Here is a 15,461-nt window from a genome sequence, read left to right as displayed (position 1 = left end):
AAGTGGTAAATTACAAAGATTGAACTCAGGTGGTCTGACTCTAGGATCTGTGCTCTTAATTATTACTCTATGCTGCCACATTGTGTTATTGTAGAATGACATGATATATAAAATATTAGCACAGTGGGGCGCTGAGGGCGCTGAGGGTAGTGGTGCCGTGCCTGCCGCGCAGTCTCCAGGGGGCAGTCCCGGAGGGGATGGCTTCTCCCCGTCGGTGCTGGGGACCCGAGAACACTGGGATGCTGTCTATGAGAGAGAACTGCAAATTTTCCAACAATATGGAGATACAGGAGAAATCTGGTTTGGAGAAGAAAGTATGAATCGACTAATAAGGCAAAATTTGGTTTCTCTAATATTACTGGAATTGATTACTCTTCTTCTGCAATACAGCTTTCTGGAAGTATCATAGAGAAAGAAGGTTTATCTAACATTAAGTTGAAGGTAGAAGACTTTTTGAATCCTTTTACAAAGCTGTCTGGATTTCATATTTGTATTGACAAAGGGACTTTTGATGCTATAAGCCTTAATCCTGACAATGCAGTTGAGAAGAGGAAGCAGTATGTGAAATCTCTCTCCAGGGTGTTGAAAGTGAAAGGCTTTTTTCTAACAACCTCATGTAATTGGACCAAGGAAGAGTTGCTAAATGAATTCAGTGAAGGATTTGAACTTTTCGAAGAGCTGCCTACACCCAAGTTCAGCTTTGGAGGCAGATCTGGAAACAGTGTAGCAGCACTGGTTTTCCAAAAACGTGAGACTTCTCATTGGACAAATTCAGTTAGCTTTTAAAGAAGAAGCTCCATATCAAAGTAAACATGACACAGAAAACTCAAGTACAAAAGAATGCTTAGTAAGTCCACAGGATGCACATGTTGGGAAGATTTAATGGGTTGGTAAAAATATGAACATGTAAGTGGTTGGGTATTAGAGATCAACCAAGAATAATTTCAAATTTCCTTTTGTATTTGAAATGTAAATATTTTTCCTTTTGATTAAAAAATTTTCCTGTACTTGCTGAACACTTAAAAACTTTAAAGCACTAAATGCATTTACAGAAGGCATGTATTCTTAATTTTTGTGCCTTGATAAAAGTTGAGTTGAATATAGCTGCTTATTAAAATTTGTCCAAACCATAGCAAGGCCATAATAGGAAACAAAACAGACTTTCTTAGTGTTTTATCAGACTATTTATGAAACATAATAAGTATACTATTTTGGGTTGAATCGTGGTTATTTTTAAAAAATTACTTAATACCTGAGAAATTTCCCTTGTTTTCACTTACAGAACTAAACAAAATCAGATAAATATATTAGTTGCTCAAGAAAAAAAAATATCAGCACAGTGCCCAATGCATAGTAGATACTTAACAAATGGCAGTTATTCTCTCCTTTTAGCTGAGTCCTTGCATTATTGCCCCATAAAGCAATCTGTGTTAGGAAGGGCTGTGTACCAAACGAGGTTAGAAAAACTCCATAGGGAGGCAGGCAGTAGGGGAGATTCATGTGGGTTAACAGAAGCGTCCACCTGGGCTAGTTCTTAGAGAGCTGAAAGCACACTCCTCTACTTCCTAAATTGGCGAGAGCATCTCTTGAATGCCTCATGACTAAAAGCACAGCAACAACTCCCCATCAGGCATTGTGGTCAATTAATTCAGAGGAAGGCAGACATTCTAGGATATTTCAAGGGTTTCCCTTTGTCTCAAAAAGGACCCATGTGAGATGCACTGCTCCCTTCAGAGCAACAAAGTCTGTTCAAAAGATTATGTTGTGCATAAGCAAAAATAAAGAAGAAAACAAAACAATATAAAAAACTATGCTTGACGTGCAATGGTTATCTGTACCATGCAGTCAAGTGAGTTCCCTCAGGATACTAACTTAGGGTATTAGTTGCAATCTTCATGTGGATCTGATGTCATTTTGTGTATAGCCCCCACTAGGCAATCATCAAGCTTTGCAGCAGATAGCACTTCATTAGAATTTCTACACAATGACAAAACCGCTTAAGTAAGTTCATGCTTTTTAACAACTCCTTCATCTCCTCTCAAAAGGAGTCTTTTTCTCATCAGTTGTCTACTCTGACATGTAGAAAAAGAGAGCAAGGTAGATGTCTCTGCCTTATGGGGAAATGTGGGATCTTCATTTAAACTTGTTCTCATGTGTGTTTTGCTTTCTTGGCCTATTTACGTAAATATAAGAAGCCAGAAGCCAGTAAAAAGAAAAATCATGAAGCTATCCATGAAACATGGCAGAAGCACCCTCCTTGAATGATAAACAAGCTCAGCTGCAGTAAGATCTGTAGTCTGATTTTCATTACTGAAAAACTTCCACTGGATGGACAGTTTGTCCAGGTGAGTTAATTAATTTTAAGAGCTTTCTGTCCTCTTAGAAATATACCATTCCAGATTGGATGAAAACATGTTTACTTTGAACATTCATTAGTAATTCTGGGTCAGCCACCCCACAGCTTGGTTTGCTTTGGTGCCAGCTGCATGTGGCAGAAAAGTTAATTAGATGTCTCTTGTTGTGTTAAAAGGGGGAAAAGTTATGTGGGGAACAAGACTCTTGCAGGGAAAATGGAGTGTGGAGTTTCCAGTTTTCCTCAGGATTGGGAAGCCATAAACACAGACTATTCCATATAAATTATAATGAATTTGGGCACTTTTTCCACTTTTTCTCATCTCTGCAAATGAATTTCCATTTCAATATTCTACCTATATGTAAAGAAATTAATTCACTTGTCCAAAGGCTCTGTTTTACCCTCAGATTTATCCTGCCTTCCAAGTTTTATTTGAATGCTACCTTTACTCCCAAAGTTTCTCTAAATTGCCATGGTTTTATTATGGCTTCTCTTGTCTGATGTTCTAGAGCAATTGGATATAAACAGTGTGCTCTTTACCAGTGTATTGTACTGTTTGCTGCTGTTTTTAAGTGTATTTAGTAGGTCTCTCAATTAGATTTATGTGAGGAATTACCTGGAGAATGGGTAGACTAAGAGACAGCCTTTGCAAATGATTTTGGAAAAAATTTCCTCTTCCTCCACCTCCTCCCCATCCCCTTTTTATCGGTCAGCATTATTTAGATGAAATTTGCCAATTTTTAAGTCTACAATTTGATGGATTTTGGCAAATATGTTCATTTGTTAACTACTACCACAATCATGACAGAGAACATTTCTCAAAAAGTTTCTTCTTTCCCCCTTTTAGTCAATCCCCCACTCCTGGGAACTAGTGATCTGCTTTCAGTCACTATAGTTTTTATGCTCTCTAGACTTTTATTAAATGAAATCATGCAGTAGATAGCTTTTATGTTGGGCATCTTTGACTTAGTATAACACGTTTGGAGATTCATGTTGTGTGTTTCTCTTTATTGGTAAGTAGTTTTCATATACTACAGTTTGCTTATCCATTTACTACCAGATGTAAATTTTGGGTTCTTTCCAGTTTTTGGCTATTGTGAATAAATAAACTGCTTTGAAAATTCCTATGTTTTCATGTACATATGTTTTCATTTCTTTGGGATAAATACCTGTGAATGAAATTGTTGGATTGTTTGGTAAGCGTATGTTTAAATTTTTAAGAAATTGACAAACTTTTCCCCAAAGTGATGGTTCCATTTTGCATTCTCACCACCAGTGTGTGAGAGTGGCAGTTGCTCCACATCCTCATCAGAGCTTGTTATGGTTAGTCTTTTTACTTTGTGTTATTCTAGTGTGCAGTGGTATCTCTCTGTGTTTTCATTTACATTTCCCTAATGACTAATGATATTGAGCATTGTTTTATGTGCTTATTTGCCATGTATATTTTCTTTGGTGAAATTTCTGTACAGATCCTTTATCTTTAAATTGGGTTGTTTGTCTTATTCAGTTGTAAGATTTTCAAATATATTCTGGATGCATATCCCTTTTCAGATATTTGTTTTGTAAATATTTCCCCCTTGTACCTAGTTTGCCTTTTCATTTTTTGAAAATGTCTCTTTTGAAGAGTGTAAAAGAGGGTGAAGAGGGTAAAAGGTTAAAAACAATAATGTAAAAAAAAAGAAGCTGTGCATCCTTCAATTAGACAAGGACAGCTATACATTACTCAAGAGTTCCACTTTCGTGTTGGAGACAAAAGGGGCTCAGAGTCAGAGTCACTGCTAAGTCATAGAAAGCCATCCTTTCCTTAACTTTCTGGTATGATCCGTGTGCCTTGTGAGGGCAGGGGTTGGACTGCGTTTGTGTCTGTGTTTTCAAAATGCCTTGCCTGGTAATAATAGTAATATTTAGACAGCTTTCTTCATGATAGGCAGTGTGCTAAGCATTAAAAAAGAAAGTTTTTAATTTTGGTGAAGTCCAACTCATCATTTAAAAAATAGTTTGTGCTTTTTGTGTCCTGGGATTTACAAAATACATTTTTAAATGATCAGAATCTACCTTCAATTAATATTAGTTTCTTGCTTAGTATAAGGACTAGATTTCTCCCCCTAGCCTTCATGCCATCAATATCATAATTTCATTTTGACATATTTAATTCACAAAATTCATTGTTCCTGTTTTTTGCTTGAATCATTCAACTATCTCTTAGAGTAATTAAAAATAGGGAAAAATTTGCTTTACCTTCATTTATTCCTTTTCTGACACTCCAGTGTTTTTTTATATCCAAATTTCTGACTTATATCATATTCCTTCTGCCTGAAGACTTTCTTTAACATTCTTGAAGAGTAGGTATGCTGACAATGACTTTGTCTGAGAAAGTATTTTTTACTTTTGAAGGATGTTTTTGAATAGTATAGAATCCTGGGTTGACATTTGATTTTCTTTTAACAGTTTAAAGATGCCACTTTATTTTCTTCCATGGTTTCTGAAGAGAAGTTTGCTGTAATTTTTATTATTATAGGCACTGTATCATTTTTTCTCTGGCTGCTTTCAAGATTTTTCTCTTTGCCTTTGGTTCTTAGCATTTTGACTTTGGTATATCTAGGGTGGTGTGTGTGTGTATTTGATTGTTCCTCTGCTTTTGAGTTCTCTGTTTATTTTTTTTTAATCTTTATTTTCTCTTTGAATTTCATTTAGGTAATCTATTTGACCAGTACTTGCTTGCTTGCATTGTTTCTGACAGAAAAGTCTATTGTCATTCACACACACACACACACACACACACACACACACACACACACACACATATATTCACAAATTATTTTTCTAAACCTAATGTGTCTTTTTGCTCTGTCTGCTTTTAAGATTTTCTGTTCACCTCTGGTTTTTAGCAATTTGATTACGATATGCTTTCTTGTGTTCTTCCTGTTTCTTCTTTTAGGGGTCTTCTGGGTTTATAATTTTTTTCAATTTAGAAGTTTTGACCATTATTTTTTCAAGTATTTTTCCATCTCTTTTTTTGCACCGATTACTAATATGTTAGGCTGCTGAATATTGTCTGATAGTTCAGTGATGCTTTGTCAGTTTTTTTCCAATCTTTTTTTTATTCTTTCTATATGTTATTTTAGATAGTCTCTACTGCTATGTCTCTAGTTCCGTTAATCTATTCTGCAATGTCTGAGTTACTGGATTTGTAAATCCAATCCAGTATACTTTTTAAAATTGAAGTATCATTGATATACAATCTTATATTGGATTCAAATATACAACACAGTGGTTCAACAGTTACTTATATTATTAAACCTTCACCCCCACTAGTGTAGTTGCTGTCAACATTGAAAGATGTTGCAGAATCATTACAGCAGTTGTACTACTATCCTCATGGCCAACTTATATTATGATAGAGAATTTTTGTGCCCCTTTATCCCCCTTACCCTCCCCACCCACCCACCTCAAACCCTCCCCCATGGTAACTATCAGTCACTTCTCAGTGTCTATGAGTCTACTGCTGTTTTGTTCATTTTTTTTAATACTCCACCAATAAGTGAAATCATATGGTATTTGTCTTTCTCCACCTGGCTTATTTCACTGAGCAGTTTTCCCAACCCCAGTTATTGAAGATGCTGTCTTGTTCCCATGGTATATTCATGGCTCTTTTATCATATATCAATTGACCATATATGCATGGGTTTATATCTGGGCTCTCTATTCTGTTGCATTGATCTATGGGTCTGTTCTTGTGCCAGTACCATGCTGTTTTGATTACTGTAGCTTTATAGCATAGCTTGAAGTCAGGGAGCATAATACTCCCTACTTTGTTTTTCTTTATGGCTGAGCTGATCTAAGTTGATTCATGTTGCAAATTGTAGTTTTTTTTAGGCTGAATAATATTCTGTTGTCTATATGTACATCTTCTTTAGCCATTCATCTGTTGATAGACATGTCGCTTCCATTTCTTGGCTATTGTAAATAATGTGCTGATAAACATAGGGGTGATGTATCTTTTTGAACCAGGGGTTTTGTTTTCTTTGAGTAAATTCATAGAAGTGGATTTACTGTGTTGAATGGTATTTCTATTTTTTTTTTTTTAGGACTCCCCATATTGCTTTCCACAGCAGTTGTATCAATTTACATCCCTATCAACAGTGTAAGAGAGTTCCCCTTTCTCCACATGCTTGCCAACACTTGTTATTTCTTGTCTTTTGGATAGTTCATTTTGGATAGGTCATTCTAACTGGTGTGAGGTGATATTTCATTGTGGTTTTGATTTGCATTTCTCTGATGATTAGTGATGTGGAGCATCTCTTCATGTGCCTGTTGGCCATCTGTAATTCTTCTTTGGAGAAATGTCTGTTTGGGTCTTCTGCCAATTTTCTAATTGGGTTGTTTTTTTGGTGTTGAGTCATATGACATCTTTATATATTTTGGGTGTTAGTCCCTTATTGGATGAATCATTTACAAATATATTCTCCTATACTGTAGGTTGCCTTTTTGTTCTGTTGGTGGTGTCCTTTGCTGTACAGAAGCTTTTTAGTTTGATGTAGTCCCACTTATTCATTTTTAATTTTGTTTCCCTTTCCCAAGGACATGTGTCCATGAAAAAAATTGCTCATACTTATGTTCAATATATTTTTGACTATGTTTTCTTCTAAGAAAATTGTGATTTCATATCTTTCAGGTTTTTGATTCATTTCAAGTTTACTTTTTATAAGGACTTAGACAGTAATCTAGTTTCTTTCTCTTGCATGTATCCATCCAGTTTTCCTAACACCAGTTATTGAAGATGCTGTCTTGTTCCCAGTGTATATTCATGACTCCTTTATTGTATATTAATTGACCATATATGCTTGCATTTATATCTGGGCTCTTATTCTCTTCCATTGATTATGGGTCTGTTCTTGTGCCAGTACTATACTGTTTTGGTTACTGTAACTTTGTAGTATAGCTTGAAGGTAGGGAGCACACTATCCCCTACTTTGTTTTTCTTTCTCAGGATGGGTTTGGCTATTCAGGATCTTTTGTGACTCCATATGAATTTTAGAACTGTTTGTTTTTGTTCATTGAAAAATGCCATTGGTATTTTGATAAGAATTGCATTGAATCTGTAAATTGCTTTGGGAAAGATGCCCATTTTGAGAATATTAATTCTTCTTATCCATGAGCACAGGATAAATTTCCATTTATTTGTGTCTTCTTTAATTTCTTTCATGATTGTCTTACAGTTTTCAGAGTAGAAGTCTTTATTATTCTTGGTTTATTCCTAGTTATTTTATTCTTTTAGATGAATTGGAAATGGAATCATTTTCCTGATTTCTCTTTCTACTAGTTCATTGTTAGTATATAGGAACAAATGTAACAGATTTCTGTGTATTGATTTTTGTATCTGCAACTTTGTTGAATCCGTTGTTAGTTCTAAAAGTTTTCTGGTGGCATCTTCAGGGTTTATCTATGTATAATATCATGCCATCTGAAAATAGTGACAACTTCTCTCTTGCCAATTTGGATGCCTGTTGTCTCTTTGTGTTGTCTGATTGCCATGGCTAGGACCTCCAGTACTGTGTTGAATAAAAGTGGTAGGAGTGGACATTGTTGTCTTGTTCCCAGTATTAAAAGGAAAGCTTTCAGCTTTTTGCCATTAACTATGATGTTAGCTGTGGGTTTGTCATATATGGCCTTTATTATTGTGATGTATGTGCCCTTTATACCCATTTTGTTGATAGTTTTTATCATGAATTGATGTTTTACTTTGTCAGGTGCTTTTGCAGCATCTATTGAGATGATCTTGGGGTTTTTCATCTTTCTTTTTGTTATTGTGGTGTATCATATTGATTGATTTACAAATATCACATCATCCTTGCATCCCTGGAATAAATCCTACTTGGTTGTGATGGATGGTCTTTTTAAGGCATTTAAAAATTCAGTTTGCTAATATTTTTTGAGAATTTTTGCATCTGTGTTCAGGGATATTGGTGTATACTTTTCTTTTTTTGTAGTGTCTTTGCCTGGTTTTGGTATTAGAGTGATCCTGGCCTCATATAATGAGTTTGGAAGTATTCCCTCCTCTTCTACTTTTGGAATACTTTAAGAAGGATGGGTATTAGTTTTTCTTTAAATGTTTGGTAGAATTCAGCTGTGAAGCTGTATGGTCCTGGACTTTTGTTTCTTGGGAGTTACCAATTTCATTGATGGTAATTGGTCTGTTCAGATTTTCTGTTTGTTCCTGGGTCAATCTTGAAAGGTTGTATTTTTCTAGAAATTTGTCAATTTCTTTTATGCCACATATTTTTTCATAGAATATTATAATTCTTTGTATTTCTTTGGTATCCATTGTTACTATTCCTTTTTCAGTTCTGATTCTGTTTATGTGTGTACACTCTTTTTTTCTTGATAAGTCTGGCTAGGGGTTTATCTATTTTGTTTATTTTCTCAAAGAGCCATCTCTTGGTTTCATTGATTTTTTTCTTTTTTTTTTAGTCTTGTCTATTTTATTTATTTCTCCTCTGATCTTTATTATGTCCCTCCTTCTACTAACTTTGAGTTCTTCTTTTTCTAGTTTCTTTTAGTGTGAGTTTAGACTGTTTATTTCTTATTGTTCTTGTTTCTTGAGGTAGGCCTGAAATGTCTCAACAGCTATGTACTTCCCTCTTAGAACTGCTTTTCTACATCCCATAAATTTTAGACTGTTGAATTTTTGTTTTCATTTGTGTCCATGTATGGCTTGATTTGTGTTTTAATTTGTTCATTGATTCATTGATTATTTATTTAGAGGCATGTTGTTTTCCTTCCATGTATTTGTAGGGTTTTGTTTTCTTTGTGTAGTTTATTTCTAGTGTCATATCATTGTGGTCTGAGATGTTGCTTGATAACAGTTTCAATCTTTTTGAGTTTATTGATGCTCTTTTTGTGGTCTGGTATGTGATCTGTTTTGGAGAATGTTCCATGTACACTTGAGAAGAGTGTGTATCCTGCTGCTTTTGGGTGGAATGACTGTAGATAATCTGTTAAGGCCATCTGATCTAATGTATTGTTCAGCACTGTTGTTTCCTTACTTGTTTTCTGTCGGGTTGATCTATTTATGTGAGTGGTGTGTTAAAGTCTCCTAAAATGAAGGTTTTGCAATCTATTTCCCTCTTGAATTCTGTTAGTATTTGTTTTATGTATTTAGTTGCTCCTATGTTGGATGCATAGATATTTATAATGGTTATATCATGTTGTTGGACTGATCCCTTTGTCAGTCCTTCCTTGTCTCTTGTGACTTTGTTTTGAAATCTATTTTGTCTGATATAAATACTGATATTCTTGCTGTTTTCTCCCTATTATTTACATGAAATACCTTTTCCATCCCTTCACTGTTAATCTATGTATGTGTTTGGGTCTTAAATGAGTCTCTTGTAGGTAGCATATAGATGGGTCTTGTTTCTTTATCCATTTTATCACTCTGGGTCTTTTGATTGGTGCATTCAGTCCATTTACATTTAAGGTAATTATTGATAGGTATGTACTTATTGCCTTTTATTGGTTTCTCATTCTTTTTATAGTTTCTCTCTGTTCCTGTCTTCCTCTCCTGTTCTCTTGTTACTTGATGGTTTTCTTTAGTATTGTGTTTGGATTTCTCTTTAAAAATTTTTTATGTATCTATGACAGGCTTTAAGTTTGTAGTTATTAGAAGGTTCAAGGATAGCTTCCTGACTCTCTAACAGTCTATAGTAAGTTGATGATTACTCTGTTTCAAACACAACCTAAGGGTGTTTCTTTCTTTTTCCTTTTTCCTCCTCCACACTTTATGTATTAGATGTCATAATATACATGTTTTGTGTATCCCTTGATTGATTTTGTGTATAGTTGGTTTTACTTTTCTGTTTTAATTTCATACTTGCTATGTATGTAAGTGGTCTACTGCCTTTACTATGGATTTATTTTTACTGGTGAAAACTATTTAGCCTTAGGAACATTACCATCCAAAGCAGTCCCTTTAACATATCCTGTAATTCTAGTTTAGTGGTTATACATCCCTTGAGCCTTCATATATTTGGGAAATGTGTAATCTCTCCTTCGAATTTGAGTGATAATCTCAGTGGGTAGAAGATTCTTGGTTGAAGGTCCTTCTCTTTCAATACATTAACTATTTCATGCCACTCCCTTCTGGCCTGTAAAGTTTCTCCTGAGAAGTCTGCTGATGGTCTGATGGGGTTTCCCTTATAAGTAATTTTTTTCTCTGTCTGGCTGCTTTCAATACTCTCATCTTATCCTTAATATTTGCGTTTCAATTATATGTCTGGTACTGTCTTCCTGGGGTTCCTTTTGTTAGTGACTCTCTGCACTTCTGTGACCTGAGTGTCTATTTTCATCCTCAGATTGGGGAATTTTCAACAATTATTTCCTCAAAAAGACTTTCTATTCTTTTGTTTCTCTCTTCTTCTGATATCCCTACTGTGTGAATATTGTTTGGATGGGTCACACAGCTCTCTTATCATTCTTTCATTGATACATATTCTTTTTTTCTCCATGTTCCTCAGCTTCATTGTGTTCCTATTCTCTAATTTCCATCTAATTGATTGTCTCCTCTACTTGCAGCAAACTATTATTCATTTCTTCCATTGTATATTTCATTTCAGTTGCTGTAGTCTTCAGCTCTGAGTGGCTATTTTTCACCTTTTATATCTCTTTCTTGAAGTACTCCCTGAGATCTTCAACTCTTCTGCAGATCAATGAGCATATTTATGACTGTTAGTTTGAAATCTTTTCAATAACATTGGTGATCTCCATTTCATTAAACCCTTTCTCTGGTGTCTTATCCTCTAGTTTTGTTTGGAACATACTCCTTTGCCTCCTAATTTTGTCAGGGTTTCTGTGTTTCTTCCTTTGTATTAGATGGCTCCACTATGCTTCCTGGTCTATGGAGTAATGGCTTTATGAAGAAGGTATCCTATGGCACAAAGAAGCTCAAGACTCTCTCCTCTCCAATCCCTATTTCTCCTTTGTGGTGGAGCCCTGTTTGCTGTTGGTGGGCAATGGGCAAGGTTACCTTTCTGTTTGTCTGCAAGGAGTAGTTTATCTCAGTCTGCTGTGGCCTGCAGTTTGCCTCAGCTGGCCTTTGTGATCATAGCCATGGCTTCTGCTGGGATTGTTGTGGGTGGGGCTGCCTTCTGCCTGTCCTGCAGCAAAGATAGGCCTCCTGAGTTAATGGGGTGAGCAGGGTGGTTGCACAGCAAGTTGCTTGGTGGCAGTGGTCACAGCTGCTGTAGCTCGTTGCTTGGGTGCTCCCTGGTAGTGGCAAGGGCACATCACTGGGCTTGGCTGCCCATGGAGAGGAAGGAGCTCTGGGCACTGGCTTCTATAGGCACCTCTCTAATTGAGCAGGGAGAGGGATGAGAAAACTGGGAAGCCTCCCTCTGCCTGCCAGGCAGCAAAACCTGACCCTACTGGGTCAAGTAGGCTGGTGGACCAGCAGTGTGCAGGTAAGTGTCCAGAGGCTCAGCCACCAGTGAGAGGGATGGCGTGTCTGGGGCTCCTGACAGTGCCTGACCTGCTGGGCCATTGGAGGGCTGGAAGGTATCATCATTTCTCCAGCAAAGAGATCTCTGTCCAACCCTCACTCCTCTGGTACGCCTTCCAGTGGTGGTGAATCTTTCAAACTGCCGCCTCTGTGTTGGGTCTCAGTGCAATCTGCAGAATGTGCCTGTCTTCTACAAGTGGCTGGAATCTCAGTCTCCCAGAGTCTGTCCCTGGTGTCCCTCCCCAGTAATCACTAGAACCCAATGCAGGTGTGGGCTTTTGTTCCCAGAGCATTATCTGCAGAGCCAGGTGTGCAGAGCTCCTGAGCACTATCCCCTCTCTGCTCCTTTTCTCTTCCTCCTGCCTGTGGACTGGGCTAGGCTTGGGTCTGGCTTGATCTCAGCTCTGCTACATTACCCTTTTCTGTGTGGTCTTCTCTTCTTCACTAAGTGTAGGTGATCTGTTCTGCAGTCTTCAGATCATCTTCAGGTTTTTGTATTTGCTGTAGTTACTTGTTTGGTGTGTATGTGGGAGGAGGTTTCTGCCTTGCCTTCCTTCTCTGCCATCTTTTGACCCCCTACCAGTATACTTTTCATTTCTCTTATTATATTTTTATTTCTAGAAATTCAGTTTGTTTCTTTTATATCTTTTGTATTCCTCATTTTCACTCTTATGCTTGCCTTTATCTTCTTGAACAGGGATATATTGATATATCTTGAATAGAGATATATTAAACAACTTAAAAAATTTCTTTGGTTACTACATCCATCAACTGTCATTTTTGTGTCATTATATTTATTTATTTTTCTCCTGCTTATAAGTTTTATATTTTCTTCTTTGTATGTTTCAATTTGGATGTTAGACATTTTGAATTTTACATTGTTGGATGCTGGATATTTTGTAACTCCTTTAAATATTTTTTTGTTTTTTGGGGGAATGAAGTTAAGTTTCTTATAGTCCATTTGATTTTTTTTCAAGGCTTTCTTTTAAGCTTTGTTAGAGTGGTCAAAAACAGTCAGTCTGTGGCTAATTTGGCTTCTCTATTGAGGCAATACCTTTCTGAGGCAGTACCTTCCTACATCCATACCCTTCTTATTCGAATGCCTTGTGTGTTAGGAGGTTTTTTCATTCTGCCTACCAGAACATGAACTGTTCCTGGCTCTGTGTGAACTGTGGTGATTGTTCCACTTCCTTCTTTTCTTGTGACTCTTTTCCTTGCCTTGGTCATTTTTCATGTATGGCAGGTCATTATTTCAAGATATTAGGTGATTCTACTGCAGATATCTGGAGCTTATGCTCTTTGTGTAGCTCCCTCCTCCCCTGTACTCTATTCTGTAAATTCTAGTTTTGTTGGCCTCCCTGAACTCTAATTCTGTCTTCTCAACTCACCAAGACTGCTGAGCTCTGTTTGGTTTCCCTCTGCTCATACTACAGTCTGAAAGCTCAAGGTAGTGAGATGGAGCATCATAGGACTCTTTCTTTGTTTTTCCTTCCTCAGGGATCACTGTTCTGTGCTGTTTTCCTATGTCTGAAAGCTTGTTTCATGTATCTTGGTCCTTTTTTAAGTTATTTAAAGTAGGAGGTTTAGACTGGTTCCTGTTCCTGCATCATGAGTGGATGCCAAAATTTGTGATATGATTTTAAGTTTCCCAGAATGTCTTCCTATACCCAAATGTGTTCCTTACTCCCTTTCAGGGTGCTTATAACCCCACCACTAAATAATCAGTAATTTGGATCTTTTGGTATTTGAATATCCTGTTAAGATACAGAAATACCCCATAGGAGAATAAGCATAATAGCACAAGCAGCTCACTAAATATTTATGGAGCATCTGAAAGCATAGAAATGTTATAGAACTAGAACTCTGGGTATCTGGTTTCAGTCTGAGATCTACCACAAACTACATGTGAACCCTGGCCAAGTTATTTAACTTGTCTAGGCCTGGTTTTATTTCTTTTTTATTTTGGTATCATTAATATACACTTACATGAGCAACATTGTGATTACTAGATTCCCCCCATTATCAAGTCCCCACCACATACCCCATTACAGTCACTGTCCATCAGCATAGTAAGATGCTATAGAATCACTACTTGTCTTCTCTGTGTTGTACATCCCTCCCCATGACGCCTCCTACATTATGTCTGCTAATTGTAATACCTCCTTTTCCCCCTTATCCCTCTCTTCTCACCCATCCTCCCCAGTCTCTTTCCTTTTGGTAACTGTTAGTCCATTCTTGGGTTCTGTGAGTCTGCTGCTGTTTTGTTCCTTCAGCTTTTTTCTTTGTTCTTATACTCCACAGATGAGTGAAATCATTTGATACTTGTCTTTCTCCACCTAGCTTATGTCACTGAGCATAATACTCTCTAGCTCCATCCATGTTGTTGCAAATGGTAGGATTTGTTTTCTTCTTATGGCTGAATAATATTCCATTGTGTATATGTACCACATCTTCTTTATCCATTCATCTACTGATGGACACTTAGATTGCTTCCATTTATTGGCTATTGTAAGTAGTGCTGCGATAAACATAGGGGTGCATATGTCTTTTTCAAACTGGGCACCTGCATTCTTAGGGTAAATTCCTAGGAGTGGAATTACTGGGTCAAATTATATTTCTATTTTGAGTTTTTTGAGGAACCTCCATACTGCTTTCCACAATGGTTGAAATAATTTACATTCCCACCAGCAGTGTAAGAGGGCTCCCCTTTCTCCACATCCTCACCAAAATTTGTTGTCTTTTGGATGTTGGCCATCCTAACTGGTGTGAGGTGATATTTCATTGGGGTTTTAATTTGCATTTCTCTGATGATTAGCGATGTGCAGCATCTTTTCATGTGCCTGTTGGCCATCTGAATTTCTTCTTTGGAGAAGTATGTGTTCAGATCCTCTGCCCATTTTTTAAACTGGATTATTTGCTTTTTGTTTGTTGAGGTGCATGAACTCTTTGTATATTTTGGATGTCAACCCCTTATTGGATGTGTCATTTATGAATATATTCTCCCATACTGTAGGATTCTAGGCCCAGTTTTATCAGTCATAAAATATAGGGTAGATGGAATAGGTGATTAGTTGAAATAGTGATTAGTTGGCCTCTGGCTAAGTATTTACTCCTTAAGGAGATTAGAGTTGGAGAAACACAATGCAATTTCCTTAAAACAAGAACAAATCATAAAGGACAGTGCAGCAGAATATTATCTATGTTAAGTGCCAAGAGAGTCAGATGTTAACCTAATAGAGTAACATTTTAGGTCTGAAGGAATAAGATCAGGCTTTGTGGCAAAGATGGAACTCAAAGTGTTCCTTGAAGGATGGACAGTAAGGGGAGTAAGATGTTCACCTTTGTTAGATAATTTTCATTGTCTAATGAGAGTTCAGTCTTCTGAGACTGGATCAATTTCAGAAAGTTATTTATGAAAAGTAACTGTTCCTTTTCCTGTATCACTAAGAGATAACAATATTTTAATAGTGGTTATACTTCTTGTGGCTATTTTGAGATGGTTATAGTATAATTTTTTAAAGGTATGAGTTTTGCAGACACTATCTAGTGTTTCTTAAACAATTCCCGATCTAATTTTTATGTCCCAGATATAATTTTTAATTATTATTCTTCCCT

The 15,461-nt window shown here is 36.6% G+C and overlaps 1 protein-coding gene and 1 pseudogene across 1 annotated transcript in view; both read left to right on the top strand.

Moving 5' to 3' along the window:
• HPSE2 (heparanase 2 (inactive)) overlaps positions 1-15,461 on the top strand; it is a 678,034-nt gene that overhangs the window by 36,080 nt on the left and 626,493 nt on the right. The window lies entirely within an intron of this gene.
• On the top strand, positions 101-1,046 carry LOC118912873 (EEF1A lysine methyltransferase 2-like; annotated as a pseudogene).

This window comes from Manis pentadactyla, chromosome 8 (genome assembly GCF_030020395.1).
Source record: "Manis pentadactyla isolate mManPen7 chromosome 8, mManPen7.hap1, whole genome shotgun sequence".
NCBI classification, from domain to species: Eukaryota; Metazoa; Chordata; class Mammalia; order Pholidota; family Manidae; genus Manis; species Manis pentadactyla.
Note: the sequence above shows the minus strand (reverse complement) of the source record. Positions and strands in the feature narration are given on the sequence as shown.